We start from the raw sequence: 7,733 nt of genomic DNA, 5'->3' as shown, positions 1-7,733 counted from the left end.
GAGCAACTCTTAGGAGCTGCATCCCAGTGCCTGCCATGCCAACTCCTAACCCTGACACAAAACATGAGTGTATCTGTGATTCCCCTACATGTACAGTCCTACCATGATTCATCATGCTGGACTCCTGGCATGTGCAATATATCCTGTGCCATCTCATCTCCTGAGCTGATGCACAGCTTAGAAGAGCCTATCCCTTTGCCCACATTAGCCACTTTGTCCATCGGTGTCTGTGGCTCTCTCTTTGATTGTAACTTCTTTAGGAGCGTAAACTGATTTGTCGTTGTTTTTCAAACACCTCACCACAATCTTCCTCATACAGGTGGAAACAAGGCAGTCACTATTTTTAATTTCTGTATCCATAATTTGCTTCACCTGTTTTTGCTCCCTCTTCTTGATCTATGTGACTCATGCAACAAGACAATGACTCCAGCCCATAATTCACCTGCTTTGCTTAGACAGCAGAAAGGTGGTATTTTCAGCATGTTTTTTTTTTCACCCTGTTCTTTATATAGCCAGCTATTTTGTTCTCTATGGAGACGTCTGCTGCAGATTGAGCAGATGTTCCCACTGAACTGTGTGCAGTGACAGCCAGCCTCCCCCCCCCACCCCCCCGTCATCACTCAGACAGCTGTGGTCAATTGAGAATCCAGCAAGAGGGTGGCAGTGCTCAAGCAGCTTTCTCCACTGTGTTTTGTCAACAGTGAAGCTCACCTGCCCCTTTACCTACCTTGGGTAAGTCCCAATGGGTGCCTGCACAGTCCTCTCTAACCTAAATAATTTCATGTCATCTGCAAAACTTGCTGCTTCGCTGCTTCCCTTGCTTTTCCAAGTCATTAATAAATATTAAGCACTGGCAATAGGCTCACAGCTCACTGCCCAGCCTGCTCTTCCCAGCCCCAGAGGGAGAGTACATCCCCACTTCCCTTACTCCGACTGCCCAGTCCTTCACCTATGAGACCCCCGGGTGTTTGCTCCCATTGACCTCTGCATCCCCAGCTTGCTGCAGGGGGCTCCAGCCTGTGCACTGCAGCTTTGCTGGGCTGGAAGGGTGTTTTAGTCCCCAGTCTGCCAGCGTTTCTACAAGCAGAGTGCAGGTTGTCCAACAGCTGGCTCGCTCAGCTCCTCCATGTTGCAGAGCACTCAATAATTCACAATGCTAAATGGCCCTTTTGGTTCAGACTGAGCTTCCCATCCCTCAGGATGCCAGACACAGCACTGCCAACTCCTTCTACTCATCCTGTCCTCCAGCCAGACCATGACTGCAGCACGCAACAGAGGCCCCCAGACTGAGCTCCTGAAGGTCTCGAGGTGCTACTCAGCTCTCTGAGGATGTAGCTCCCCTTCCCATGGTGGGAGGAGGAATCAGCAGGCTGTGGGAGGAGGAATCAGCAGGCTGTGGGAGGAAGAAGTGGTCAAGAGTTCCAAAAGGAATGACTCTGGTAGCGATTTCAGTGCTGACATGTAGGACAGGAAAAATGTGAAACAGTCTACCCTGTCTCTTGTTGGGGCACTCATTTTTCCTCCCCACATGCCTTTGCATACAGCCCAAAAGCAGTTTCTTCCCTTCACCACCCCCCTCTGGCCTCATCCTTGCTTCTGCTTGTCCCTACTTACCACACCCAGAAAAACCCACGTTTGGCTTAAGCCCCCTCCCCAGCTTGCCTGGCAGCCGGGGGCCTGGCAGCCAGCAGCCTTCGGGGTGCTCAGGGGCTAATGGATTTAATGCCTGTAGCAGATGCTGACACAGTCATGCTTGCACAGAGGGAGATGGGGCCAGCTCAGGCACTGCACCCCCACAGAGCAGGGTACAGGAGGCAGGCAGCATGAGAGCAAGGCACTTGGTGCAGCCTCTGCCTGGTAGCTTGTGATGGCTCAGGCAACTGGCTTGTAGCCTATCCTGTGACCCTACCCATCCCAGCTAGAAATCCTGCCTCCCATCCTGAAGAAGGCAGCCATTCCCCTCAGTGTCTGTTTCTATAGTTTTCCCTAGCTTGTGAGGAAGGGAAGGCTTATTTTATTTTTTGTCTTTAAAGAAAAACGGGAGGAAATTAGGAGTTTAGTTCTGCAGGTCTGCAAAGCACTGCTGCCTAGTAGAAGTAGCTGTGGACATTACAAGTGTTTGGCCAAAGAGCAGAATATCCCACACGCTTTACTGTCTCCCAGTGCTTTGGCTTTTGTATCTCTTTTCCCCCTCATTTTCCCTGAAAGGTCTATGTGAGGAAGTCCACAAGGACCACTAGCAACTACAGGGCTCCTAAAGCCCTAGGGAAGGGCATCTCACCCAGTTATTCTGCCATCCAGTTCAGCAGCACGCTCCTTGCCTCTAGCAAGCACCAGGGAGCTGCAGTACAGGGTCTTCTGCCCTTCTCCAAGCTTTGCAGGGGGTCAGACCAGGGCTCTGCGCACATTTTGCACAGACCACAACACATTTAACCAAACTTGTCACTGTGCAGGGAAATCAGCCACTCATGCACACTGCAAAGCCCCATTCAGCTGTTCACTTTGATAGCTTAGCCACACAAAAAAGTATCATGTACGTACAGTACATGACTTTAAAGCAATCAAACAGTCTTCAAAAGAAAGCAAACTTTGCAGGCATAAGCTGAGAGTGCTCCTCGTAGTGCAAGTTACTTCCCTGCCTAAATTCAGCCTTTTGACGATTCCTGGTAATTGGTAGAATCACATTTCTTCCCATTTTCCAGAGAAAGCAACCCTTCTGCACAGACCCAGGCTGGTATAGTAACCATTGCTTGGAAGATGAACATTTTGAGCAAGAGGGGAACAGGAGGTTAGAGAGAAAACCAGTGCCCCATCTACCCCTCAGCACCCCCACTTTGCCATGCCACTAACAGGGGACGTCTCTCTCTCCTTGGAAGAAGGACTGAGGATGCAACTATCAGTAAAGCTTGTTTTCCTAAACACAGGAAGGAAACAAAGGAGATATTTTCCATTCACAATTTCAGGCTCATTTCCCCTAAAACTCTCTGAAGTTGATGTTTGCTTCTTTGATGTTTGCTTATATCCTCCTTTATCTGCTTCTGTGATATTTTTGTGTCTTTTCTGCAAAAATGATGCAGCTCCCTTCCTTGCTCAGCACTGGCCTCCTGTGCTTATTACCCTCAGCTACTTTCTTCTCTAGTCATACCTCTCCTCCCATAGCTCAAATACCTGACTCACCTTTTGTACTGCTTGCAGTTTGGATAGCATCTCCTATCATTTCAGCTATATATTTCACAAAGGAAATGTATTTGGGATTTTTTACAAGTATCTTGAAAGAGAGTGGCTATTAACAGCTGTTGGTGACCTCCCTGATGCATCCAATTCATTCTCAAATAGCATAAATAACAGGACTAAAATCTCTATAAAAATATCACACACTACCCATTCCTGAATGTTTTTGTCTAAGGTTCTCTGTTGCTTTGAGGTTTTTTCCTAAGGTAGGGTCAGGAATGGAAGTAGAGCTTCTGAGGGACGGTTTATAGATATTGTGTTATTTGCATTATAACCTACGGATCAAACATGAGAGAATGAGAGAATAACTGAAAACTTTTTTTTTCCCCAAATCAATTTGTAGTGCAAAGGCATTCATTATTTCACGGTAGTCTCCTTCTTGCTATCAGACTTCACTATCAAACATTCCTCCTCCACTGATTAATATTAATCTTATCACAGTCTTCATGGCATTCCTTGGAAGGAAGTCATACCAGAAAGATGATAAGAAGGCTGGAGCACCTCTCCTGTGAAGGTAGGCTGAAAGAATTGGGGCTGTTCAGCCTGCAGAAGAGAAGGCTCCAGGAAGACCTTACAGCTACATTTCAATATCTGAAGGGGATGTACAGGAAGGCTGGGGAAGGACTGTTTAGAAGGGCTTGTAGTGATAGAATGAGGGGCAATGGTTTTAAACTGGAGCAGGTTAGATTTGTGTTGGACGTAAGAAAAAAGTTCTTTACAATAAGAGTGGTAAAATACCACAACACGTTGCCCAGAGATGTAGTCGAGACTGAGTCCCTGGAAACATTCAAGGTCAGACTTGATGTGGTCCTGAGCATCCTAATCTAGTTGGAAGTGTCCCTGCTCACTGCAGTGGGATTGGACAAGATGACCTTTGAAGGTCCTTTCCAACCCAATGCAATTGGTGAATCTGTGAATTTCATGGCCTCTCTCGCAGCTGATGCTGCACCTGAATATAACTGGTAATATTTTTTCTAGTATAGATTTGGATCCAATGGTACCAAAATCTTCATAGGCTCATCACAGTCTGCATGTCTGTTGATGTAAAAACCACACAAACAAACAAACAAAAAACCTGAGTGACCAACCAACTCTTCAGGCAGCCAAAAGGTTTAATTTCAATATTGTCAAAATGAAGCACTCAGAACAATTTTTTTATTCCTTTCAAGTCAAAAAGCCTCAGATCCTCATAGATGAAATAAAGAAAATTAAATACACATATTTTCTTCTTTGCTTTGCTGTGTTTTAAGTTAGTTCATGATTTCTTAATTTATCACCCTGTCAGGGGATTGCCAGGAATTTCCAGTTGCAGCAGACTGCTGAGTTTCCAGAGCAGAGGAATTAGACAAAACTTCCCTAGCTCTGCTACAGGCCACACTGCCCCATCCAGGCAGCTGCCAAGCTTTCTACAAGTGCTTCTGCCCCAAAAATGCCTTCCTTAGTTTTTCACAGATTTTCTCTCTGCATTACCATAGTCTGGCCCCTGCGTGGAGAAGCCCTTTAGCCTGTGCTGCACAGAAAATTGCTTCTAGGGCAGGGCTCTGAGCAATGCTGGCTTCTCTTCTGCACTTCACCCACAGGTTGTTTCCACCAGAATGCTATTCTAGCCTAGGAAACTTGCTGGCCTTTCCTCTACAAACAGCTAGCAATTTGTCAATGGCCCTGAGTTGCCTGAAGCACATAGCATTGCAAGTGTTTCCCATAAACCCATCATCCCACTGCAGCCAAGACCTCCTTTGCGCTCTCCATAGCCCATATTATGGGGTGCTGCTGCCAGCATCTGAATTGCAAGTATACAACCTGGCTGAATTGCTGTCTGCTCCCCACAGATCTCATTCAGCATTTCCACCATCACCTCTTGCTGGCTATCTGTTTCAGATTGATTGGTCCAAAGATGGGGCAGCCTGCATTTGTCTGGATTATTTTCTGCCCAAGCTGCTAACCTCAATAGATATATTTTTTTTAAAGAGAACGTGTTGGCAGACTATCAGAAAGGAAAACTCCCTGACGGTGCAATTACAGTTTAATGTGCAATAGCCGTTGAAGAGATGCTGGGAAAGCCCAAGTGTTTTGGGCATATGAAACACAACTCGCTGCTACACACGGAAAAAAATGAAAAACCCACCAGAGAGGACTTGCAACAGGCAGAGGTGAACAGACTCAGTGTGAACCAATAGCTCATTTCCCTCTCCATCTTTGATATCATAGGTAGGGACAACTCACGAAGAGGAATGTGTGCCAGTGCAGTAAAGGTAGAGATACCTGTGGACAGGGACAGCCGTTCCTCTTGGCAAGGGGCTAAGTGAGAAAACAATACCAGCTTGCCCTGATCTTTGGTGCAGTGACATTGGCAGAGGGATTAATTCAAACTGAACGAGCACAACTTTACACTTCATGTTGCTGTCACATGTGATTAAAGCTGATCAAATTGCACACTGCAGATAAATCCTCCAACAAATGCAGCCCTGTTGTCTGTCCCCGAATTAATCAGCCAGCAGCCTGTCTACTTACAGACAGGGTTGTTTTAGGATGGCTGTGACAAGCAGTTTGCGTGAAGGCATTTTAACATATGGCTTAGCTGAAACCCTTTTGCTGAAGATACCCCTGCTCCTCACTCACCATTTACATTGTGCCATTGGTCATGTATGTCATCCTATATTGCCTCTAGCTAGGTACCATACTTCATAAGCAGGAGAAACATCCTCTCCTCATCGCAATATCTTTGCAATCATGCTGAATTGTTCGACAAGCCTATTAGGCAACTGATAGAGCTCTTCAAAACAGCTTGGAGGATAACACCAGCCTGAGCATTCAATTATATTTATTCACATTACACTAAAAGATAGCTTGCTTTCATGAACATCTTTGTGGGTAGAAACATTTTTTTCTGCAGAGTGTTTGGGAATAAAATGGGTCACAATTGCTAAGGAAGACAGGCTGCATGTTTTATTCACAAGCACATTTTGTGAATGTTTATTGCTACATACACCCAGCTCTAGTGAAGATGGACATCTCTACTTTTCCTTCTCATTTGCCCTCTGCTGGTTTTTACTTTTGTCTCCATGTATTTATGAACTGCAACCTACTGACATTTTCAGCTCTCAAATGGAGAACAGTGGAGGGTCGGGGGGAAATAGTGTTTCTGGGAAACTACACAAAAGAAAAAGTTTATTCCTTCCTAAACCTTCTCCTTAAATTCTGTTACGTTGCTCTCATCCACAACATGGCTAATGGCCATTTAGAGTCCATATCAGATGCAGCCTCCCAGGTTCAGTTGAGGGACAGAGACCTGCTGGAGAAGGTCCAGCAGAGGGCTACGAGGATGATTAGGGGACTGGAGCACTGCCTTATGAGGAGAGACTGAGGGACCTGGGGCTTTTTGGTCTGAAAAAGAGTAGACTTAGAGGAGTTTTAATAAATGTTTATAAATATCTGATGGCTGGGTGTCAGGAGAGAGGGGACAGGCTCTTCTCACTTACTCCCTGTGATAGGACAAGGAGCAATGGGAGTAAGCTGCAGCACAGGAGGTTCCACCTCAACACAAGGGGGAACTTCTTTACCATAAGGGTGACAGAGCACTGGAACAGGCTCCCCGGAGAGGCTGTGAGTCTCCTTCTCTGGAGACTTTCAAGGCCTGTCTGGATGTGTTCCTCTGTGACCTCTGCTCTGGGAGGGAGTTGGAGTCAATGATCTCTTCAAGGGTCCCTTCCAACCCCTGACATCCTGTGATCCTGTGAAAATTCTCTGGAAAAATGCCACTTTGTTTACTGATGAGTTGGTTTGCTCAGAGCAACCCAATTTTGACAGATTTTCACCAGCTACCATGCAGGATTGGCAGAATGAGTTCCTGGCACAGCATGAGTGCCAGCTGCATCCCTGCCTCCTGGGGGGAGTGCTGCCACGGACCTGGTGCTGTCAGCTCCACAAGCTCTCGCAGTTGTTAGGTTTCACTGGCCAGGTAGCGGCACCTGATGTTTTGAGATAATTTCTTCATGTGGCATGCTCATACTTCTGGATTTTCAGGCCACACTATAATGCTGTGAGACACAATTTTGCCCTGATCAAACAAAAACACCACAGGTCACCATGCAGCTCAGCCACCCTGCTTCTCAGGTTGCTTTGGGCATCATGAGGATTCCTTAAAACCCTTGCCACAGAAGACTGGAGAAGACCTCCTGTGTTACGGGATCCCAGAATTTCACACTTGAGAGCTTGATCCTCAAGACCTTTCACAGCCATGTGTTGGGATCGGCAGGGGAAAACAGATCAAGAAAGTGTCAACCAACCCACTGGTAGGGGTTGTGCATATGTGTGAGAGCCTGCCAGTCAGGAAACAGAATGGAGATGAAGTCCTCCTCTCCTAGAAACCAACTCCAAGAGCAAGGGGGAAGAAAGGATCTGGTATCCCTTGCACTGCAAGAGGAGGAAGAGGAGAGGTTTCTGCCTCACGCAGTTCTTTTCTCTAAAGGCTGTTCCTTTATACTGCTTCAGAAAAGTCATTA

The sequence above is a fragment of the Indicator indicator genome, chromosome 1, assembly GCF_027791375.1.
Source record: "Indicator indicator isolate 239-I01 chromosome 1, UM_Iind_1.1, whole genome shotgun sequence".
Classification (NCBI taxonomy): Eukaryota; Metazoa; Chordata; class Aves; order Piciformes; family Indicatoridae; genus Indicator; species Indicator indicator.
This window is presented reverse-complemented; position numbering follows the sequence as displayed.